A 25,971-nucleotide genomic window follows, 5' to 3' on the forward strand; every position below is an offset into this window, starting at 1 on the left:
TAAGCAGAGGAGCAATATAATTAGATTTAGATTTTAGACAATCTCTCTGGCAGCAGTGTGGACAGTAAGACTGAAGATCAGGACAAATTTGCACAGTATTACAACAGATTAAGCGATAGAAGATGTCACATAGATGAGAAAATGTTACAAAGTGAAATCAGTGAGAATTGGTCCTTTATAAGATGTGGGAAATGAAGGAAAGGGAGGAATCTAGGATAACTACTAGGTTTACGGTGTGGGTGACTGAATAGAGGATAGTTGTACTCAACAAAGCAGAGAACACAAAGGCAGGGAAGGTATTAGCCAAATTATGATCAAATTACTTGCGACAGGTTGAGTGTGAGGAATCTGAAGAGGTAACGCAGTGGTCGCTTTTATAAAATGAAGCTTGAAAAAGACCTCCAGATCAGGCCTTAGCAAACTGGGCCCAGCAAGCCCTATGTGGCCTATTACCTGTTTTTGTACATCCTATGAGCTAACACTAGTTTTGCCGTATTTAAATGGTTGAAGAAAATCAAAACAAGAAAAATATGTTGTATTAACTTGCAGGGCTGCAATTAAAAAGTACCACAGTCTAGGTAGTTTAAATAACAGAAATTTATTTTCTCACCACTCTGGAGACTAGAAGTCTGAGGTGTCTGTAAGGTGATGGAGGGTTGGTTTGTTCTGAGGCCTCGCAGATGGCTGTCTTCTCCCTGAATCTTCACATGGTCTTCCTTTTGTATCTCTCTATCCCAATTTCCTCTTTTTATAAGGGTACCAGTCATAATGCATCAGGGCTCACCATAATGACCTCATTTTCACTGAATTGCCTCTTTAAAGACTCAGTTTCCACATTCAGCCACATCCTGATGTACTAGGAGCTAGGACTTCAACATAAAAATTTGGGGGGAACACAATTCAGCCCCTAACGTATGTCATCACGTGTGAAATTTGCATGAAATTCAAATTCCAGGGTTTTATTGGAACACAGCCATGCTCATTTGTTCATGTCTTATCTATGGCTGTGTCTGTGCTACAACAGCAGAGTTGGGTAGTTGTGACAGAGACTGTATGGACTGCCAGACTTAAATTGTCTACTATTTGTCCCTTTCAGAAAAAGTTTGCCATCCTCTACATAAAAGATGGGTTGGTAGCCACAGTTTAGGGCTTGTGATAGGAGTGATAAGATTACTAAGGGGGAGTGAGTTGTGTGAAAAGAAAGAGGGAAGAGCACCCCTTAGGACATAAACAGGTCAGAGAAGGAAGAGGAAAAGAAGCTTCCAAGGTAATTGGGGACAAGAATGAGCACAGCTGTCAGAGAGAAAGAGGAGCTGAACCGTGCATGTTGTGTTTCACAAAAGAGGAAGCAGCGAAGAAGACATCCATGTGGCTAACAGACACATGAAAAAAATGCTCAACATCACTCATCATCAGGGAAATACAAACCAAAACCATGATGGTACACCACCTCACACCTGTCAGAATGGTTAAATTAAAAACACAGGAAATAACAGGTGTTGGCGAGGATGCAGAGAAAAGGGAACCCTCTTGCACTGCTGGTGGGAATGCAAACTGGTACAGCTGCTCTGGAAAACAGTATGGAGCTTCCTGAAAAAGTTAAAAAGAGAACTACCCTATAATCCAGCAATTGTACTGCTAGGTATTTATCCAAAGGATACAAAAATGCTGATTCGAAGGGGTACATGCACCCTGCCATTTATAGCAGCATTAGCAACAATAGCAAAACTATGGAAAGGGCCCAAACGTTCACTGACTGATGAATTGATAAAAAAGATGTAGTATGTGTATATGTAGATAGATAGATAGATAGATAGATAGATAGATAGATAGATATACAACGGAATATTACTTAGCCATCAAAAATGAAATCTTGCCATTTGCAATGACGTGGATAGAGCTAGAGTGTATTATGCTAAATGAAGTAAGTCAGTCTGAGAAAGACAAATACCATATGATTTCACTCATATGTGGAATTTAACAAACAAAACAGATGAACATATGGGAAGAAGGGGAAAAAAAGAGGGAAAAAAATAAGACACTCATAAAAATAGAGAACAAACTGAGGGGTTGTTGGAGGAAGTGGGGAGGAGAATGGGCCAGATGAGTGATGGGTACTAAGGAGGGCACTTGTTATGATGAGCACTGGTTGTTTATGTAAGTGGTGAATCACTGAATTCTACTCCTGAAACCAATATTGCACTGTAGGTTAACATAAATAAATAAATAAATAAATAAATAAATAAATAAATAAGGCAATGAACAGTGACAAAAAACCACAAGGGTTCTAATGTGATAGAAACCAGCATTTCACATAGGAGGAGCTGGTAAATTAAAGCAAACACTATAAAGATGTGAAAATAATAAACATCAAAAAATGGCTTTTAGGTTTATTAGTGATCTATTTGCTTTGAAAATGTAATATATATAAATAAATACTTTATTTTAATATTATTACTATTTTAATATTTTTTTATTTTTGAATAAAGCATTAATATATATTAATGATATATAATGTAACTTATATATTTAATTTTATAAATTAAATTTTATAAATGTTTACAAAATGTATCACTGAAGTTTTGCCTTTCATATGAATTGCAGAATGTTCCCAAGAAAATAATCAAGTGTCTAAACTGTAAGTATTTATATTTTGAAAACATTTCTTGTGAAATTGTCTCTAGAATAATACTTTAATCAGTGAGTAGTGTGAGGTAAAAAGAACAATTTCAAATACATTCTAAAACCATATTCGGTACACATTTTCTTTATTTTTTTTATTATTATTTTTTTTACTTATAAGCAACCAAAATTTATTTCTTGCAGTTCTGGAGGATGGAAGTCCAAGATCAGGATACCGGAGTGGTGGGGTTCCAGTGAGGGCCCTCTTCTGGGTTGCAGACAGCTAACTTCTTGTATCCTCAAGTGGTAGAAAGAGCTGGCTCTCTGGCCTCTTATAAAGGCACTAATTCCATTCATGATGGCCGCCACCTCATGACCGAATTACCTCCCAAAGGCCCCACTTCTAAACCCTATCACACTGGGGGTTAGATATCAACCTATGAATTTTGGAGTGAGCGGCCACAGATATTCAGTCCACAACAGTAATTCTTGGAAGTTTAAGCAAGATAGTTTTAGCTGATTTATAAAACTCTAGCTCTCTTAAAAAGTCAGGAAGAAATTAAGACATATTTTTTGAAATTATTTCTTCTCTTTGCTCCTCATTAAGTTGCTTTCTTCTCTTCTTCATCCACTCCTCTGCCCTTATTTTTGTCGATGTTGTAAAATTCAACTTTTACCACTAATTAAATCCATTAGGAGTTGAAAAGGCATCCCAGTTGTTGGATTCTTTTTTTTTTTTTTGATGTTTATTTATTTTTGAGAGAGAGACAGAGTGCGAGTGGGGCAGCGACAGAGAGAGAGGGAAACACAGAATTCAAGGCAGGCTTCCAGCTCCAAACTGTTAGCTCGGAGCCTGACACAGGTCTCGAACTCACAAACCATGAGATCATGACCTGAGCTGAAGTTGGATGCTTAACTGGCTGAGCCACTCAGGTGCCCCTGGGTACATACTTTAAAGGGCAAGATGTGTAGATATTTCTGCCTTGTCACATTTACCAGAAAAATACCAGACTTCCATTTCACTTCATGCTGAGAAAATCATTGTAGTTTGTATTTTATTCCTTCAATGTTACTATCACATCCTTACTTAGTCCTTCTTAAAACAAACCAATCTCATATAAAGAGTGGATCTTACTATAAACTTCCATATTTTGTACTATTTCATATTTTATGCCTTGAATAAAGTTATTCAAAAAGAATGTCGCTGAGAATTTTATCACTAATAAAGAAGGGCATTTGAATAGAAAACAGCCATACCCATGAACTAGTGGTTTAAATATTATGATGAGATTAAAACGGATGCACCCTTTGTATGCATTAATTAATAAGACTAGTGACAAGGACCTATTTATGCTTATAAGCATCACTTACTATCAACAAGAAATAAACTCAAACATAAATTCAGACCACAGGAGCATGAGCATTTCACAGAAGTACTAAAGATAGAACTGTCACTAAAATTTAATACAGTAAAGACAAATACATCATGGACATAGAGAATGACTATTGTTGTTTTTTTTTCAGTGTAATTTTATTACTAATATATTCCCTGCACCTCTTATATTTACTCTTGAAAATTATTTTCCTCTATTATTTTTTATTATTTGGCTATTATCTTTAAATCTGCTTATTTTCCAAAAGATTTTCAAGCCTTTCTGTATTTCTTGGCATATTATTTATGTATTTCCTAACCAATGTTATTTATTTTCTAGTATTTTGCTTCTTAGGAAAAAAAATGTATTTTGAAGGCAAAGATAGAAAATATTCCAGAGAACACATCCATCTGGAGTAAGTACTTTCATGCACATTCTAATATTTGTATTGGGCTGAATTTCTAATTACTCTATCATTTCAGGAGCAATGTAACAGAGTGGTCTGCACACACACAAAAAAGTATTTCCATTTGGAAGACCCAATGCTCTATTTAGAAATGGCTCCTGCCTATTAAAGTACTAGAAATAGATTTTTCATTAGATTATTTAAATAAATAAATCCAAATGCTAATGTGCTTGGTGTTTGTAGCTAACATAAAAGCATTATTATAATTGCTAAGATAAATACTTCTTCAGCCATATTCTTGTTGTACTTAATGACTGTCTCCTTCATAGGAAAGCGCTTGATTTCAAAGCAAAAATTTTACATTTTTAATCCTGTAATATCAAGATAAATTTCCTATTTAATGTCTTGACATTAGTTTTACCATGTGGATTAGTTTTAGTATCATTCCTTTAAAATGTGTTCTCAGTGAAAACTGTTTCCTAGAAAATGAGATTATCATCTCTTTGGTCCTAGACAATTGTGTTAAATGGATACACTGTTGATACAACTTTTAGTTGCGTTTTACTTTCAGGGGGAAAAATACTCCTAGCTGTAGAGGGACCAAAAAAAAAATATGGTTAAAATAGTCTTAATACTGTCCTTCCACTCTAATTATTTTGGTGTTTTGATTTTTGAAATGCTATGCTTTGTTTTCTTAGAATGTGGGTACAGATATTGAATCCAGCATACACTAAAATCCCCAAAAGGAAAGCAAACATTTTATGAGAACATAGTGATTCTTCATCCAACCAAAATTTACAGACTGTGTGCTCAGCTTAGAAAGCATTAGTCAAGACTGAACTCAAACTTCCCTGTGGGAAGCGACAGCTAGTCACTATCAATTTATACTCCTAACTCATTAGGTAGAGGGGAGAATGTAAGCCTAACTTTTGCCCAAAGTGCAGCAGGGAGAACAGCTGTAGTCTTCAGCCTACTTTCCAGTTAATCAAGGGTTAAGTCCAGAAACACTGGAAAAAGACTAAGTAATCTGACTTTTTAACAAGTATCTTTACCATTTGCCAAAGTTTTTCAGAAATAAAACTTGTCAGTTTCTACATGTATTACTCATTTCTTTCTTTCCTTATTCCTTTTGTGTAAATCATAATCTAGAATTCAACAACGTCTTGTGAGTTATGTATTTTTGGTTGATTTGTTTGCTTATTCTCTAACTGTACCCCATCCGTCAACACTCCACACACACATGCTACACTAAGACTGCCAGGTAGCCAAGCAGAAGAAAAAAAGAAAGAGAAAGAAAGAAAGAAAGAAAGAAAGAAAGAAAGAAAGAAAGAAAGAAAGAAAGAAAGAAAGAAAGAAAGAAAGGGAAAGAAAACAGTCTCAGAAACTTGTTTCCTAAGTTAAGCAATATTTTCAACTTTCCTAAAGATGTTTTCTTTCATCACTTTTTGATGAAAATACCATATGTCCCCATGGCTCACATAATAGAAAATGTAATCATATACATCTGGGCAAGGTGAAGAATGCCAAGGCTGACCCAGGAGCCAAATTATGTTACCTTAATCTTCCACACTTAGTTCAGGAAAAAATGTTAAAACTTAATAGGGTCTGGAAGCACTAAAATGGTTCTATTTCATAGAATTTGGATTTGTAATTTTAAAACTTTTTCCAGTTTTTAAAAAGCTACCAATTAAGCTGCTAAAATTCGGAGGGTTTGTGCTTCAATATAACCTCCCCCCCCCACCCATAATTTAATTTTCATCTGAGCAGTCAAGAAATATATACACAGGACCTGGGTGAATTATGAGCTCTGCCCTTTTTTTTTTTTTCCATTTACAGCCTCCACACTTTTCATCTTCCCCAACCCTATCCTTCCCCAACCCTGTACTTCCCCAACTCTATCCCTAAATTCCTTTCTGCTGCTGATAATCTTTTCCATTTTGATATAATTGCATACTAACTGGGTCCCCTAAAATTCCAAAGACACTGTCACATGATACTAAATATAAAGGACTTGATAGACTGTGAACAAAAACATTTCTCTCCCTAAGTATAGTCCAGTTATCATCTTTATCTCTAAAATAAAGTTTCTGTCTATATTGGTTATTGGGTCACAGGAGAATGGCTAGATGGATTTGGAAGGTGTTTGGGATGGTACAAACAAAATTATTATGGAGTATCATGGCCAGTGGTGGTGATAAAGGGCATCCCAAAGAGTAGGCAGTCTTCCACAGTTGGCAGCTGAAAGTAGGGCCTTTAAGGCTGCTATGCAAAAAGAAAAAAAAACAACAGTGATTTCAACAGTGAACCCCGAGAACCAGGGGGTTGACTTGCAATTGGGTTGTTTCTCTTGTGCTCATTCCCATAGGTGAGCAGTAGCAGGGACTTTTATATTTAAAGAAAGATTTTGAGGGGGCACCTGAGTGGCTCAGTCGGTTGAGCATCTGACCCCCTTTTTAAAGTTTTTATTTATTTTGAGAGAGGGAAAGAGAGAGTGAGGGAGAGAGCAAGTGAGCAGGGAAAGGGCAGAGAGAGAGAGGGAGAGAGAGAATCCCAAGAAGGTTCCGTGCTGTCAGCATGGAGCCTAGAGCATCCAACTCTTGATTTTGGCTCAGGTCATGATCCCAGAGTCATGAGATTCTACCCTGTGTCAGGATCCACTCTGCGAGTGGAGCCTGCTTAAGATTCTCTCTCTCCTAAGGGCACCTGGGGGGCTCAGTTGGTTGAACATCCGACTTCAGCCTCAGGTCATGGTCTCGCAGTTTGTGACTTTGAGTCCTGCATCAGGCTCTGTGCTAACAAACATCTCAGAGCCAGGAGGCTGATTCAGATTCTGTCTCTCTCTCTCTCTCTCTCTCTCTCTCTCTCTCTCTCCCCCTCCCCTGCTCATGCTCTGTCTCTCTCTGTCTCTCAAAAATAAATAAATGTCAAAAAAAGAAGATTCTCTCTCTCCCTTTTCCCCTCTCCCCCGCTTGCTTGCTCTCTATCTCTCTCTAAAATAAATTTTTAAAAAAATTTAAAAGATAGGTTTTGATTCTTCATGCAATTTTGGAGTTGTATATGAACAGCTGGTATATGACAATACTATAGTAATTTCTTAGAAAATTATTTATACTTTAATATCTTAAAAATTATATTAAAGTTACTTATTTTGCTATATATAGTAAATTGGAAGAAATAATTACAATGTGATCCTTAACTTCAAATAGCTGACAGTTCTTGTGAGGTGGAGGACTGTATTTGCCTCCTGTAATGCATGATGAAGAGAAGAGGTTTAGACAGTGTACTAGGTCAACATTGAGCAAAGCTCACTAGTCTTGACTGGGCACATAGAAAAGCTTTATTAAGGTATCTGCCTTCATATATAAAACGTTACATTTTAATTTTAAAAATATTTCACAGAGTAGCAATTCATGCCATCGGAAGTTTGGAAAATTTTGACAACACAAAAAATCTGAGCATATACCTTCAAATTCATTTTGTTTGGACCAAAACATTAATCAGTGAAGTTTTACACAAAGACTATGTGATATTACCATTTTTTCTTTCTTCCTCCCATTTCACATCTCCTCTCCCTTGTAATCAACACTATCAAGGCTCCTGTTCCCAAAATTCCCTTGCACTCGGTCACCATCTCCAAACTGAAGGAAAGGGCAGGACTCTTCAGGGAGAAAATGGACAACAATGACATTTAGGGGTCAAAAAGCTTACCTGAAAAGGTGGCTTTGGATCAGACCATGAAAAGCACTGTCTGCCATATGTGGGGGAATGAATCTTACTTAACTCTGTAGGTGTTTCATTGAAGAGCTTTAAGCAAGACATGGACAAGACCAGATCTGCATTTCAGAAATATGATTGTAACAGCACAAAGATAGGAGAATAATTTCATTAAAGCACAAGAGAAGCTAAAAGTTCTGGAGGGCTGATCTAGAAGGATTTCATTGTTACCTCTTGGCATTAAAGAAGCTGTATTAGTTTGCTAGGGCTGCCATAACAAAGTACCACAAACTGAGTGACTTAAACAACAAAAACTTATTGTTTCAAATTTCTGAAGTCTGAAATCAAGTTGTTGTCAGTGCCAGTTCCTTTTGAGGGCCATGAGGGAAAGATCTGATCCAGGGCTCTGCCCTAGTTTTATGTTTGCATAGTTCTTGCTGTATGTCTCTATTCAAATTTTCCCTTCTTAAAAGAACATCCATCCTATCGGATTAGAGTCTATCCCATGGCCTCATTTTTAACTTGATTCCTCTGTAAAGATTCTATCTCCAATAAGGTCGTATTCTGAGGTACTAAGGCTTAGGATTTCAACATATGAATTTGAGGGGATACAATTCAACCCATGACAGAGACCAATAGACAAGGATTAAATAATTTGTTTGCAATCATAGGGTTGATCAGGATTAAAATCTAGATCTTTTAACTCTTAGCTCAGGATTCTATCTACTATACTAGAGGTGATGCAAGAAAGCACTCTGTTGCCAGCTAGCATTGTGGTTTCAATAAGGTAACTTCTAAAGTGCTGATATTGCCCATAAAGAATTAGTTATTCACAAAGGGATTGACTAATGTCTTGAAAAAATTTTAAATGAGAGTCCTGATTTTAGCAACCAAATTGATTTTTTAATAGAATTTGGAAAGCAGAGTTGATCTTCTTAAAGCAAATATCATGAGGTAATTCAAAGTACTACAGGCAAGCCCTCGCTCATGCAGTATTATTCAGCATCGTCCAGTAATACTTTCATACAAATCCCAGGATCACAGTTTGTGAAAAAATTAGATGGGATAGCTTGTTTTTACTGGTTAAGATTCCACTTTTCTTTTATATGCAATAATAAGATAGCATTTTTTTTTGTTCATAATAATGTTATAAAGCTTACATTCAGAACAAACTAGGACAAAGGACTAAGTGGAGATAATATGGAGCCCAAGCTTGGGAACAAATCTCGAATTTTTTCCCTGATGTTATGTCAGCTCATATGATGATTATATAGGATTTATATGAGTGGTGCTCATATACTTTAAATCATTAAACAGATAGTTACAACCACAGATAATTCAAATTATTCATTATACTAAATCATTGTACCATCAAATGGAAATTTGTTTAGCACTACTAAAAAAAAAGTTCATTTGCTGAAGAGGTAGAACAGTTTTATTAATTGTCAGAATTTTGTTATGACACAGCCATTTATCCTTTGCTTATTTTGCTAAGAGAAAGTATAGAATAACATTTAATTAGTAAGTATGGGGCTACACAGAGATGTCCCTCAAAGATCTTGGAAATAAGTGAACTTGTCCACAGAGAAGTAAATTTTAAAAGCAACAAGTAATAAATTGGTAAAGATATAAGCAGTCACTGGAAAGAGACAGGATGACTGATAGGCCATACAACCAGGCTTACTCCAGTCTGATTATACACATGTGCATTGCACATACACGTACACACACACACACACACACACACAAAAGTAATATGTCCATCAACAAGGAAACTCATCAGCACAGAAATAGAAAGAGAGTAATATAGGCTGCTGCTAGAAGTGCCCATTCAAACACTCTGTATGGTAGAGAAAGAGCCCTTAGCCATCAGGTATCTTCAATCCAAATGGCAAGGCTATTCCTCCAGTGTAGATGGATAGAGGTGGTGATAGCTGATGAACTTTACTGATTTCAGTGCCATTGGCAAACCCCTTACTTCGTGAGAGGGGAGTGTTAAGACACCTTAGTATGAAGCAATTCCATATTTAATTCATTTAACTCTTTTTGTTCAGATTCTACTCTGAAATAGCATCTTCTTGAGTATGATTTAGTTTTAACTATAGAGCTTGATTATATAGAGAGAATACAATACTAGAATACAATTGAGTATTCTAGTCCCATATGATTGTCCCCATTCTAACTGCAAATTAATACATTGACAACCTGGCATTAGTCCCTCAAACTTTTATGCATCCCAGTTATTCTACAGAATTTTCTTAAAGCTATGTTTAGGATAATGTTACAACCTTCAAAGAAAATGGGCAACTTAATCTTGACTTTATCAGGTTCTTTCTGGCTCCAGGAGGCTTTCCCTTAGATGACAACGGTATCCCGTATTTCTCTTTTCTGATTCATTTCTACTTTAGGCAGTAAGAAAATGTTCTCACCACTGTTTCTATGAAGTTTTTCTCTTCCCCTATTCTTAAGCAAGAGAAACATGTCTAATTGGCCTAATGTCAACCATATACATTATCTAAGTCAAAAATCATTCTCTTTAAAACACATACAAATTGTTACTTTTAAGAACTTAAAAGATTTCATTCAATTAACACTGAATCAGTTTCATCGTAGAACTAATATTGTACCCTATGAGAAATACAATTTGCATTCCATTAGTTCATATTCTTAAAATGCTTCAAATGGAAATGTCTTTGAGTGTTAAGTATTTTAGCCTCCTGAAGTCTTGTTATTTATCATTAATGTTTCATCAAGAAATGATTTTTTTATAACCTAGTTTTAGAATTCCATCAATAAGTACAAAGCTTCACAATAGGTCCTTGAACCTCCATTCTCAATAATAAGTAACAATTATCTCTGTGTTTTATACACATTATATGGAATTAGAGCCCCCTGTAGAGACATTAGATTAGGAATTATGAAACCAATGTGGCATGCAGTCATTGTCCTGATATTTTCAAACCATCAACAAAGAATGGAAAAAGGGGCATCTGGGTCCTGACCTACCATGTGGGACCATATTATGCAGCAGGGTATCTCTATGAGAGTCACTAACTAGACTGCCTGTGTAAAGTTAGATAAGGGGTAAGCTTTATGCTGAGAAACTCTATAAATAATTATGCAGTTCACCAAGCAAGGTAACACTGAACCCTGCGGGGTCTGAATCAGATGACTCAGTATGTGAAGAAAAATATTTGTATTTAACTGGAATTTAATTTAGTTTCACATCCTCACTATAGGTTAATCTTCCTTAAAAGTAGGTCACTAAATTGGTAGTGTTTTGAAGTGTTAATTTCTTTTGCCATGTCTGTCATGTCTGTAGACCAACTTTTGTAGTTTATAATGTAAATCCATACTTACCCGGAATAATTTGAGGGGTTAATTCTATGGTGATCAATGAAATGGCTAAAATGAAGACTACTGTCTAACTGATAACAAGAAGATTTCAAGTAAAGGTCCTTCAAAACCTAATTTAATGAGAAGGGATTCATATGTAATTATCTCCATCATTCTTTTTTTTTAATTCTTTAATGTTTATTTATTTTGACAGAGAGACAGAGAGCAAGCAGGAGAGGGACAGAGAGAGAGGGAGACACAGAATCCGAAGTAGGCTCCAGGCTCCAAGCTGTCAGCACAGAGCTCATCGTGGGGTTCAAACTCACGAACCATGAGATCATGACCTGAGCCGAAGTCTGACACTTAACTGACTGAGCCACCCAGGCACCCCATCTCCATCATTCTTAAATATGTGTTAATAACTGTCCCTAAATAATTCTTTTCTGAAGTTAAATATATATGTTTCACTTATTAATTTGTTTTATCTCAACGTTTCTTTCTTTCTAGAGATTTTCCCAGAACTCTTCAGATCAGCCTGGATCCAATTTTCATAACTCATCCACACAGTGGATGGTGGGCATTTATATTATGTCTCCTTAGAAGCAGACATCGTCCTACACAATCATCTAGAGCTTCTTGCAGCCTTGAAAGGTACATCAATTTTTGCATTCATCAGAAGAGTAATCTTCATTGTTATTTTTATTGTTACCTTATTAATTTCTCCCCATTACTCCTAGTAACCTCTAATTATAGAGCCAGGTAATGCTATGATAAGTTCTGCTGGTTAATAAGATGTTTCTAATCCAACTGACGAATGTCCTCTGAAACACTTGAGCTCTTAAATTAACCTGATAAGTCATGCTTCATAAGAGCCAGTAAATATCCCAGTTCATTTTGGCAATCCAAGGAGATTTTTTATAATCTGGAAAAGGTTAAGAGATGCAGCTCAGCTTCCTGGGACAGTATTTGACATCCACTGACCTTACCCGAGGAAAAGCTATTCTTCCCTAGAATCTCAAGGCAAAGACATGATTCATTCTGTATCATTAGGCTGCGTACATATAGCATAGAAAAGGGTGTTGGGAAGAGAGAACTAGTATTTATTGAACAGCTATTTTATAATAGCCAGCAAGTGATGGAGTTTTACACAGGTAGGCTTATTTCATGCTCACAAAAGTGCTACAGTAGATAGCATCAGCTTATCAAATTCATTCCACAAATAAATATATATAGTTGATAACACTCTATTGTATAATGAAACTTGCAATGAGAATAGACCTAACTCTTCTCATATACACCCAAAAAGAGATAAATATGTGAGGTGATGGTTGTACTAATTAACTAGATGGTGGGGAGGAATCTTTTCACAATGTATACATATATCAAATTACCACGATTTATTATTATTATATTTGTTCATTATACCTCAGTGAAACTGAGATTAAAAAGGAAAGGAAGAAAAACTCAGAGATAATAATATCTTAGCTCTAGGAGAAGAGAGATTTGAGCCAGGCTCTTTACGCTATGTAGCCTCTAACATAGTGGACTACATAAAAATAAATTTTTATTTGTATATCAAGACACACACACACACACACACACACACACACACACACAACCACCACACCAAAATAAAAGACAAATGACACACTTGGACAAAAATATTTGCAATTTATGTCCCAAAGAATTAATATCCTTAATACATAAAAGACTTATAAAAGTAGAGAAGAAAATAATCAACAACACAATAGAATAATGGACAAGAGATATGAGTAGTAAGATCACAAAAAAGAAATCAAGGCATGTGGCTCTCAAATATGTGAAATGATGCTCAGTATCACATGTAATAAGTTAAAATCCACTGAGATATATTTTCTCATCTAATTGGTAAAATTCAAAATTTTGTTATAATTTACTAGTCATGCACAATCTAGACTCTAATGGACATATAGCCCATTTTCATAAAAATGTAAATTTATAGGAATTAAAAGAGAGACATGGAAAGGAAAGCTTTGGAGTAAAAGAAGGAGAAGACATACATCGATCAGTTGCAAAATTTGGACCTTATATGGATCTGAACTTGAAAGAGTTAAAAACACTTATGAGACAATTAGGAAAAGTTGAACAGTGGCTAGATGATTATGAAAAGAAATTATTGGTAAAATATTTGGTAAATATTGATAAAAAATTTATGCAGGATAATGGTATCATGAGTTTTTTTGTTAAGTCCTTATAGTTTAAAGAAATACACTGAAATATTTATGAATAAAATGATACGATGTTTGGCATTTGCTTCACAATAGTCCAAGGCAGGCAGGCAGTGGAGGATGTAGTGGATTTTATAAAGCAAAATCAACTATGAGTTGACCATTTTTTAAGTTAGATGATAAGTTAATTATATTAATCTCTACCTTGTTATGTTATTGAAATTTTCCATAATAAAAACTTTTTTGGACTGTCAAAGCAGTGTATGTTAAAAATAAGTATAGTTGTCCCTCTGAAGCTCAATTTACTATACTGTATATCAAAATATTTTTGTGATAAAAAACTGACAAGGTCTCTACCGAACCCTGAAAATCTGAAGACAAAGACAAGGTTTATGTTTTTAGGATTCCATAACAGACAACTTCTAGTTCAAGATGAAATCCCTTGTTCTTTCACGTTCCCTAGCAATTTCCCAATGGCTAAGACAATCTCCCTAGGTCCTCTCTTCCTACATTCTTCACACTTCTCCTCCTTACTTTCTGTTTACTTACTCTGGGCTCCACTCTCAGCAGCCATGCTAGGAAACTAAAAAATTTTTAAAGGCACCTTAATTAAATTATCCCCTTTTTTCTCTCCTTGTTATTTGAGGGACTGCCATAAGAATCATCTTTCTACACACAAAGTGACCTGAAATTATTTGCTTTAAGGAGATCTTTCCCCACATTTAAATCAATGTCTGTGCCATAAGTATATGGATTTATGTATTAAATAGATACATATTCTCAAAATCTTAGGTTTTTTGATATAGTCATTGACCTATACCGTTCATATTTCACAGCAACAGTTTGCTAGGAATGCATTATATTGTTTATATTTAGATTTTTTTTAACTTATAAAGACTCATTTTGTTCACTGTTAGGAAAAATATACATGAGGATATTCATCAAATATATATGTATATGTGGAAAATATGTATTTCATCAAAGAAACAATTTTCTTTAAGTAGTTCTGAATGAGAAAGTCATCATATAACATCTAACAAACTTGTCATCTTTTATGCTTTAATTTTTAAAAATCACTTTATATTGTTCTCTCCATTTTGTTTCCTCCATCCTCCCCCCAAATGTGATGCATTGAGACATTACAACTACACAACTTTCAACTTATTGGAAAATTTCTGTATGATTTTATAGTTAAATTTAACTTTCTGTAGCAACTTTTGTACCGTGCAGAATTATTCATAACTGCCATATCAAAAGTCATCCTTATTATGTCAACAAAAATTTATTGAGTTTCTGACAATACAGAGGCACCGCCTCTTTCCCCTGTATCGCTCAGGACTTGGGCACAGAGCCCCGTCTCTCTCTCGCAGTGTTCTGGTATACAGTGCAACTCCAACTTCCCCTGAAACTTCTGTAGTTCGGATCCAGAAGACATCTTTGCCTCTTTTCTATGTTTATTTAGCACATGAAACCTTTGACTCTTGGATTCATGCATCTCAGAAGTACACCATTCATTTCTGGGTAGCTCTTCACTTGTTTTAAGCTTGGACAATTTTTTTTATATAGCTTCTGGAAAAAAGTTTAAAAACGTGTTCAAGGGAAGATCCTCAAAGCCCAAATGCAAGCTCATGCCCTAAACTATTGCTTAGTTAGTTATTTTTTTTTAAGTTTATTTATTTTGAGAGAGACAGAGACAGCATGAGCTGGGGAGGGGCAAAGAGAGAGGAAGAGAGAGAGAGTCCCAAGCAGGCTCTGTGCTGCCAGTGCAGAGCCCAATGTGGGGCTCGAACTCATGAAAGTGTGAGATCCTGACCTCAGCTGAAACCAACAGTCAGAGGCTTAACCAACTGAACCACCCAGGCACCCTGCTTAGTTTAAATTCAAGTGACATCCATGAAAAGACTGACTATAGATAGGACAGTCATTTTTAAAGGAAGCTAGAAACAGCATCATAACTTTTGGGAATGGCCAACAATTAATTTGCTTCCATGATGTCATATGTACAATATTAGGTCAACTGGTAAGTGTTGGAATACATTTTTGCTGCAGTGCAAGGAAGTTTCTTTTCACCATATGCACCTTAGCCGATTAGTTATCAAATTCACTAGTGTAATTAAATGTGAAATAGGAAAACACACCTAATTCCTTTTTCCTAGAAGCAAGTTCTTTTTGAGAAATAGCACACCATTAAGCTAGTTGGTTTGGAAAAGACTCAGTAACTTTTTATTTGAGCCCTCCCAAAGACAATAGCGACATTATTCCCCATGGTTTAGGTTCTTTCCTAGTTCCTCTTACTCTGAAATTTCTGATTTAATGCAAAAGCTATGTCACACATTTTAGTCCTGAGGGAAATTACTGTGACCTGTTTCTTTTTTCTTTTTTTCTTTTTTTTCTTTTTCTTTTTTTTTTTTTTTTTACTTTCTTCAGGGAGTTTATTTTTCTCCACCTCCCCCTTCCCCCAATTGTTGGCTATTTCTTACCAGCTACACTCCTCTAAATCCTGTTCTGGCAGGGCATGCCAGCTGTCTACTGAGGATGCATCTAATCTTGGCCCCTGTCTGTCATTTGGCCTTTTTAAAATGGTCCCAGTTAAACATGTTGTGTAATAAAAATAAATAGGTTTGCCTCCCTGAGTGCTATGACTCACCCTCATTAAAGCCTCTGCTGCCTTAAACGACACTGATTTTACCTTTCTCTTCAGAGTAGAAAAGCTAACATATGTGTGCTTTGCAATAGAATTAGAGCCAGAAGATTCTTGTATTTTAGTTAATCCACATTTATGGATCACATACTATATGCATCAACCAGGAACGTGCCAAAAAAAAAAAAAAACCTGCATAAAGGGCAAAAAACAAACAAACAAACAAAAAACAAAAAAAACCCAACTCTACCAACTATTTCATCCCAGTATATTTATTTATTTTATTTTTTTTTTTTTCAACGTTTATTTTTGGGACAGAGAGAGACAGAGCATGAATGGGGGAGGGGCAGAGAGAGAGGGAGACACAGAATCGGAAACAGGCTCCAGGCTCCGAGCCATCAGCCCAGAGCCTGACGCGGGGCTCGAACTCCCGGACCGCGAGATCGTGACCTGGCTGAAGCCGGACGCTTAACCGACTGCGCCACCCAGGCGCCCCTTATCCCAGTATATTTAGATTTAATATCAACAACCTGAAATCCGCAAATCTTTCAGGAGTTGGTATCTCAGGAATTCCTTCAGCTTGCATTCTTGGCTTTCACAACCCTGAACAGAATATACATATTTAGTTGCTCTTGCCTTCCTGTGGTCCTGTTCTCCTCCAACCCCACCTGCCTGCCTACCACAGCTTCTGCTGTTTCTGACAAAAAGTCCTAGGTGCTGAATACCCTTCTGCAAGTCTCCCCTCCATATGTCCGTCCAGATTGCTGTAAATAGTGTATGCATTATGCTTGAGTTCTTTGAAATGATAAATTATTAATACTAGCTGGAAAATATTAAATAGTTATCTCTATTGTGTTGTTCAGGACCTGTCTGAGTAATTGGTTTTGTAAAGGAATGAACATGAATCTGAGGGAGAAAAGATCCACAAGGAATTTGACTGTCTTATGTGTTCCTACGATATGTTGCATAGTTCATCCTAGGAAATTTTCAGATATATTATTTGCATGTTATACACAGATAAGCAAGAAAACACTGCCTAGTAGTGTTTAAAAGTTAATACCAATTAAGATGCAGATGGAACTTTTCTTTGAAAAAGCACCTTGTAAAGCAAAATCATTTTAAGCAAAATCAACCTATTTGTAGTTTTTTCCTAGTATTCATGTAAATGTTGCTACCTTCATACCACGAATCCCTGGGTCTATATGGGCAAATCATTTGTTTAAGTAGCATGCGGCAATCCCAGACTGTCACCTGCCAGTTGTTACACATCAAAGCCATTAAACAGTCCTTTCTAAAAGGAGAGTAGAGAGGCTGATAAACAGTTTGTATCAATGGCCAACCTCACACACTTAGAGGGCAGAATTATAGGGCTTTAAATATACCCACCAGAGAGTAAATTAAAAATAAACAAATAAAGGAAATTCTCAATTATAGCTTTACATGTTAAAGGTCAGGCTTCTTTAATAGAAACTTCCTTTGTGGGCCAGTGATTCTTACTGTCCATTTTTTGTTTTGGGTTTTTTTTTTGGGGGGGGGGGCTCTTAAAGCACTTTCTTTAGAATAGAAAGTTAAAACAAAATCCAAAATAGAAAGTTAAAATTCAGGGCACCTGGGTGGCTCAGTTGGTTGAGAATCAAACTTTGGCACTGGTCATGATATCGCAGTTTGTGGGTTCGAGCCCCACATCGGGCTCTGTGCTGACACCTCAGAGTTTGGAGGCTGCTTTGGATTCTGTGTCTCCTTCTCTTTGTCCCTCCCCCACTCACGCTCTTGTCTCTCTCTCTCAAAAAGAAATAAACAATAATATATATATATATATATATATATATTATATATGTTAAAATTCAAGGTGAACTCTTACCACATATTTTTCATGAAAATAGTTATCTCACCAGGAAGAAAATTGGTCATGGTTCGAACTAGTTTCTCAAACTGTTTTCCCAGGATCTCTGGAAAACTTAGAAGGAAAGAAGACATGCAACTTCAGGGTCAAAATTTCCAAAATAGTGTTTGAAATTTTTTTCATTTTGATGATAATCTTTTTAAAGATACCAGTTATAAAAGTTCTCTTTTGTGGTATACATTTTATTTTTTATTTTTTTTAATGTTTTTAATGTTTATTTATTTAGAGGCAGAGACAGACAGCATGCAAGCAGGGGAGGGACAGAGAGGGAAGGAGGGAGACACAGAATCCAAAGCAGGCTCCAGGCTCTGAGCTGCCCGCAGGCTTGAACTCACAAACCATGAGATCATGACCTGAGCCGAAGTCAGATGCTTAACCGACTGAGCCACCCAGGTGCCCCACTGTGGTATACATTTTAAAGAAAAATATGTTTCCATAGGTTTAGAGGTCTGCAAGAAGTTTATTTTTTACCCCTCTTTATAAAAGGGGTCTATACCATGACTCAGGTTTGAGACTAGCTTTGGTTAAGGAAATGAACAAATTGGTTCTTACTATGTAACAGAGCAGCAGAAACTGAAGAGAGAACAAAGACACATGATGGGAACTTTCAAAGGAAAATTGCACTCAAGAAAGTTAAACAAGGAAGGCTTTATTTAAGACTGTTGTAACAGGGGTCATTACTATTGCAATAAGGTAGAGAAATTGAACTCAGTTTAGGGGAAACAACAGAGGGAAGAATTATTAAGCTCTGTAGGACTGGAAAGTACTGGAGAGCATTAAGGGGGAAGTTGGTCAATGTGATTAGGCTATCTGTGTTTGCTAACTGTCGCTTATTCTAGACTGATAACAAATTTAAATTCCGAACACCTAGCTCAGTACCTTGCACAGTGAAGAACACTCAATGCATTTTCTCATGGCAAATGTTAATTGTGCCTACTCTAGTCCCACCGTATACTAAGCATTAAGATAAGACAGTTTCTGTGCATTAGCAGGTGACAGTAAAGTCGGGAAAAGAAGCAAATAAACAGGTTTTCAATAATGCAGCCTGCTATAAGAGGACATAGAGGAGTACATGTCCCTCTGATTTAATACCTATAGGGACTCTAGCTTATTGTGGTTGGTGCCATTCATTCATTCATTCATTCACTCATTCAAAATACAGTTATTGATCACCTACTATGTATCAGACACACTTGTAGGTGTTGGGATTTAGCAGTGAACAAAACAGACAAGAGTTCATAGGGTTTATATTATGATGAGTGGGACCTACAATAAACAACCAACTATGTAAGGCAATGTCAGAATAATGGTAAATACAACAAAGAAATTAAAAAGTCTGGAAAGAAGAAAGAGAGTAACAGGAAAGCCCTACTTTAGGTAGGGGGTTTAGGGAAAACTTTTCATAAAGGCAAGTTGTGAGCAGATTTTAGAACGGAGTAAGGAAGCAAGTCATGCTAGTATGTGAAGAAGAACACTTCAAGCTGAGAACAACAGCATATGCAAAGGTCCTGGGACAGGAGCATATTTGGCATGTGTCACAACATCAAGAAGGCCAGCATAACTGGAACAGAGGGAGGAGTAAGAAGACTAGAAGGAAATGAACTAGGAAAGTTGGCCAATGGCCAAATGATATAAAATCTTGTAAAAACCATGGTAAGGACTCTGGATTTTATTCTAAGCATGATAGGATGCCAATGGAAGATTTTGAGCAAGAAATCAATATGATACAATTTTATTGGATTTGCTCTGTACTTGGGGGGAGGGCTGGTGCATTAGATAGGCAAAGATGTCTGGCGATGGCAGACTGAGTTTACTCTGGAAAGATACATTAGAGCTAACTAAGTAAATAAATTCAACTGGGTTAGAGAGTAGAGAATGGAGTAGAAAATTGCAGCAGGCAGAGGCAGCAGCATGTGTAAGGTTTGGGGACAGGAGTCATGATAATATCTTAACTGGGCTGATTTACCCAGTAGACAGTACTAGATGCACTGTGCTAAAGGCCAGTGAGCTTTCAAAAGATGACAAAAATGTTTGAGACCAAAAAAAAATCTTTTTTTTTGTTGTTCTGAAATAGTAAAGGGGGAAATTTTTAAATTAAGTGAATCAATAATTATAGCAAAATATAGTTAAAAATAGAATGTAGACTCCACAAAAGTAGGAACTTACCTATTTTGTTCACAGAAGTATTTCAGGACCTAAAATAGAGACTAGTCTGTAGTCGCCACCTAATAAGTATTGAATGAATTAATGCAATTCATTCTATTTTATAAAATAAGGTATTATGTCAACCAGTCAACCACAACTCTGCTCAAATCCTAGTTTTTTGTAAGCTCCTCTTCATGTGGAACGTGGGTTTGCTGCAATATGTCTGATAAGATGTAGATTTCCAAAAGGAATTATTTCCAGGCCTGTGTCTTTAAAAGAGTCTGTGTCCTGGCAACCAGCAAGTAGTTAGTATTGCATGAGCTGGTGGAATAGTAAGGAACAAATCTAGAGGCCTCAGCAGGAGCCAGGCTGTGGAGGGCTTCGCAGTGCCGTAATGAGAAGCATCAACTTCATCCTGGAGGGAATATGGAGCCATTAAAAGCATATTAGGAATGGAAGTCAGAGTCAAATGTTAAAACAGGCACTCTGGTTTTCACTCTGACAGTGGATTTGATTGAGATAAGACTAGTAATTGACTGGAGACAAGGTAAGAAGATGGTTGGCTCAATCTGAGGGTAAAATGAAGATAGATTGATCTATAAGGTCATGACCCTGGGAATGATGAGAAGGGAACTGACTTAAGTCTATTAAGGAGATAATATTAGTTGGAATTGGTAACTAATTAGTTGTAGAAGTAGAAATAGGGAAGCATTGTGAATGATTCTCAGGTTTGTAGCTGAGTCATTATAGATGGAAGGTAGTGCCTCTCCCAGAGAGGAGGAGTAACAGAGGAAATGCTTATTAAATTAATTAATTGATTGATTAATGAAAAGATGTTTCTAGTCCCCCCTCCAAAATTTACCATCAATTTTACCTTGGGTAAATTACTTAAATATCATTTCCCTTATCTGTAAAAAAAGGACAATTGTATCTACTCCACCTGCCTCATAGAGTTGGTTTGAAGAACAAATATAATATTTTCTAATATAAAAAAATTTACATTTTACACATAAAAATATTACATAAGTTAGAAAGCATATTTTTAAGAAGGGGCCTTCTTGAACTCACCATAAATATATTTTTAAAAGAATATTACAGGGGTGCCTGGGTAGCTCAGTTGGTTAAGCATCCGACTTCAGTTCAGGTCATGATCTCACGGTTTGTGAGTTCGAGCCCCGCGTCAGGCTCTGTGCTGACAGCTCAGAGCCTGGAGCTTGTTTCAGATTCTGTGTCTCCCTCTCTCTCTCTGACCCTCACCTGTTCGTGCTCTGTCTCTCTCTGTCTCAAAAAAAGTAAAATAAACGTTAAAAAATTTTTTTTAAATAAAAAAAATAAAAGAATATTACAAATGCTTTTTCATCAGCGTGCTTTTCCCCATCTTATCCTCAGCAACACTGTTATGCATTTTATGTTTAACATTTTGTTACTTAAAAAATAGTTTTCTTTATATATGCATACACTTCCAAACAAGGTATCACAAAGTTTTTCTTGTTCTTGAGCTTTATGCAGGTATGTCATCTAGACAAATGTACCTTGCTTTTATTCAGTAAATATTATGCCTTCATTATGATTACAGAAAATTTATATATAAAAGCAAGAAGAAAACTAGAAACAATACAAATGTCTATCCACAAAATAATAAAATTATGATAAATTCTCCCAGTGGAATATTATATAGCAGGAAAAAATCATAGCTAAATATAGTAATAGAGAATATGTATTATTACCTTGAAAAATTGCAAGAAGGTATGCAAATATAATAATGCTTTTATGAATTTTATATAGTTAAAAATAAAAGTTTCTAAGGAAAGTCTATCCTATTACAACACCTGATAAGAAGTTAAATCACATTTGATAAGAATTTAGCAATTAAGAACCAAGCAGGAGATTGTTCATTGAGAAGATAGATGCTTTCTTTTGAGCTTTTGTTTTTACCTTTATGTTCTCCTACTTAGAGGTGCTCAGTGATCACCACCACTAACTGCCAGGAATGCCTGCTTTCTTGAACTCTAAGGCCTAAGCATGTATTAAGAAATATTTTTTGTCTGTAACAGGGTTTAGGAACTAGCCAATCTGTTTATTTTGTCCCATTCAGACAAAGGCCAACTTTATTAAAATTAAACATTACCTGACTCAAATCATGGAAGACTTAGTATTTTATTTCAATAAGGGAGGCTTCTCTATTTCTGAGGGCTTTTTTAAACATCAAGAATTTTCGTATGCCCTAAATTGGATTCAGAGCTGTAGAACTTATTTTTTAAGCTCTATGAATAGATCTAAGTGTTGTAGTGCTAGATAATAAATCCTATAGAATCAAGTTATTAAAAATATAAACGTCTATGGCTAGGAATTATTCTATTTGATTTTTATCTTTCCTTCCTGTATCCTCAGTATTTAAGGAGTGCAATAGTGATTCCGAAAATGTGCCAATCCAAGTCAACGCAGCTTTGCTTCAACCCATATCCATTATAAAAAGGTAAAGTTTTAATTTTTGGCAGGAAGGCAAAGGAGGAAGTCTTGTTTATGCTTCCATCTCAGTACGAGCAGAATATTCCTCATCTAAGACATAATTTTCAGTTTACTACTACTACAACACTGCTTCATTTGTCATTTCTGTATCTATCTATACATATATCTATGTAATACATACAATTATCATGTATCACATTATGATTACAATTATCATGGCTCATCTAAGTAAATATTTTCTTTATTCTGGTAATAGTTGATACATTTATAATTTATTCTGTGTCTAAGTGCTTGACTGTTAAAGCCTGCAGCCTGTTAGGTGAGGACTTATTATCCACATTTTGCAGATGAAGAAATTGAGACCCGGTGAGTTAAGTAGTAAGATCAAGATCACACTGTTCCTACGTATTATACCTAGGGTTCAAACCCACATGTCTGGCTCCAGGGTCCATGCTCTCAACCTTACCCTATATTGCCTTTTACTAAACACCTATATGAAATGAAGCCATTTAAAATGTCGGTATAGAGTTAGGCTAGCAACCCAACCCAAAGATGTTTTGAATTTGCTTAGTAGCTACTTTGAAAATTAATCTTTGAAGTCTTTTTGCCTTCATCAACTAGGTATAATTTTTTCCCCCATTAGTACTGCCATTGAGTCTATGACCTCTTCCAGCTGAAGACTACTCTTAACTATTTCTACTCTCCTGAACATTGTTGAAAAGATACATAAGAGTGACTGATGCAATTAATTGGCAAATTAAAAGAAAGTTTTGGTAACTGGGTGCTTCAGATTGAAATTTTGCTCTTGAGAAACAGTAACATATTTTGGTCTGCATTAATCAAATGAATAGCCTGTATTTATCTATTTCATTGGGTAAAAAAAAAGTTGATCACTAATTTAATTAGCTTAGCCTATAATTTGTGCCCTTTGGTCATAAACTATCAGAGATTATTCCTGTGATTATTTTAACAAGGCCCTTGAAATTTGAGTACATAGCATTCTCATGACACTATAGTGTTGTCTAAAGGTGCAAGCACAAAATTTTATTCAAATATGAACATTTTGCGCAAATACTGCAGTGTATTAAATTATTTCAATACATTTAAAAATCTAACTAAATTACTAATTCCTATTGAAAACCAGTTTACTTGTGATGAACACTGGGTGTTGTACATAAGCGATGAATCACTAAATTCTATGCCTGAAACTAATATTACCGCTGTGTGTTAACTAACCAGAATTTAAATAAACACTTGAAAACCAGTTTAAAGGGTACAAAGTTTTCAAATGAAGAAACGTTTAAAACATTTGCTACTGTGTACAAAAAAACCTTAGCATTGGTGAAATATAGTCAAAATTTAATTCTCAAATTATTTTAATGGAGAGAAATATGAGACAATCATTTGTGTGTTTCCTGTTTATTACCCGACACTTAACAGATATAAAACATATGTAAGAGAGGTAAGTCAGGCTCCTAACCCTCCAATCTCTGTGTAACAAGGCTGGGCCACTTATCACAATGGTTCTGTTCATTCAGTTAATATTTATGGACCACCCATTCTATAAAAGGCACTATACTAAATTCTCTGTAATCACATACTGCATGCATATGATATTTTAAAGTGCTTCCAACATTCACAAGTATTGTCATGTTTTGAGTTATGAGGTACAGTTGGCAACATTGGTGTCCTTCTTATCTGATTACAAATGTAGAAACTGAGGCCCAGCAAGGTTAATTATACTACCCAAAGTCACAGAAGTGGTGAGGAAACAGGCTACAGAAGCAGTAATGGTAATAAAAAGGAGAGGGAATAGAAATAGCCCATCAAAAGGTTCTGCTTCATAAAAGTCTTGATTTGAAAGCGGTGTTAAATGGTGTGGTCATACACGGAATACAGACCAAACTCACTTTTATCATTAAGGGTTAAGATTCTTTTGATTGATACAGACCACGTTCCAATAATAATACTGTTTTTAAATATAGTTGGTATATTCTTATATCATACTTTTCTCTCTTCTTGCTTAAACTTAATTGAAGAAACAAGCTTCAAAAAGGCACCCTAAGAATAAATAGGGTATGTAATGAGCAACCATTATACATGATTTCTTCACTCATGTGGAACTCCTATAACCCACTAATGAGTTCACCACTTGTGAGGTACTAAGGCCTTTTGTTTCAACTAGGTTAATCATATTTTATGACCAACCATTATGTCTCTTCTATTCATGTATACTACTATTTCATCACTAGGTACAGTATTCATACTTTATGGTCCAATTTATTATTTGGCTGCATCTGAAAATCGAGTCTATATGAATATTTTATTTGATATGCAAAATACACTAAAGTTACTGTTACCTTTATAAACATATTATAAATTGTATAAAAAGGCATATTTTATTTATTTATTTTTTAATGTTTATTTATTTTGGGAGGTGACAGAGACAGAGTGTGAGCAGGGGAGGGTCAGAGAGAGAGGGAGACACAGAATCCGAGGCAGGATCCAGGCTCTGAGCTGCCAGCACAGAGCCCGATGCAGGGCTCAAACTCACAAGCTGTGAGATCATGACCTAAGTTAAGTCAAATGCTTAACTGACTGAGCCACCCAGGTGCCCCTAAAAAGGCATATTTTAGAAAAATAAGAAAATTGAATAGGAAGTTTCTAAGCTTTCCTTTCCTCGATGTCAGCATACTAAGCATGCAGAAATTTATTTGGCTCAGTGTTGATGGTAATAATGTCTACTATTTGTTGGGTACCTTCTCTGTACCTTACTCTTTATGTATACATTTATGTATTCATTATTTCACCTAGCTGAATCTTTAAATTGCACATATTACAATAATTATCTTCATTTCACAGCTGAGGAAAGTGACGTTCAGCAAGGGTAAGTAACTTTTCCATGTCAGAAGGCAAATCCATCCTAACACATTGTCTGCTACATCATAGCTTTTCCCTACCCCCAGTCCTTCCATCCTCTCAGACCAAAAAGCTGATGTTCTGTTTTAATTCCTACTCCATCATCTCTGCAGCTCATTTATTTAGTCATTTATTCAACATATATTTATTGAATACTTACTACAATCCAGGCATAGTTTTAGGAACTGAGGACACAAAGTTAACAAGACAAAGTCTCTGCTCTCAAGCACTTAGAG

The 25,971-nt window shown here is 35.8% G+C and overlaps 2 long non-coding RNA genes across 2 annotated transcripts in view; one reads left to right on the forward strand and one right to left on the reverse strand.

The window, feature by feature from the left end:
• LOC111559534 overlaps window positions 1-25,971 on the forward strand; it is a 327,598-nt gene that overhangs the window by 160,600 nt on the left and 141,027 nt on the right. The window contains exons 7-9 of the long non-coding RNA XR_006594441.1: window positions 2,605-2,638; window positions 4,335-4,410; window positions 11,959-12,102. This is a non-coding gene — a long non-coding RNA (uncharacterized LOC111559534). The remainder of the gene's footprint in view (window positions 1-2,604; window positions 2,639-4,334; window positions 4,411-11,958; window positions 12,103-25,971) is intronic.
• The window catches only part of LOC123383976, an 82,114-nt gene that overhangs the window by 36,097 nt on the left and 20,046 nt on the right, over window positions 1-25,971 (reverse strand). The gene's annotated exons all lie outside the window — the stretch shown is intronic.

The sequence above is a fragment of the Felis catus genome, chromosome A2 (genome assembly GCF_018350175.1).
Source record: "Felis catus isolate Fca126 chromosome A2, F.catus_Fca126_mat1.0, whole genome shotgun sequence".
NCBI classification, from domain to species: domain Eukaryota; kingdom Metazoa; phylum Chordata; class Mammalia; order Carnivora; family Felidae; genus Felis; species Felis catus.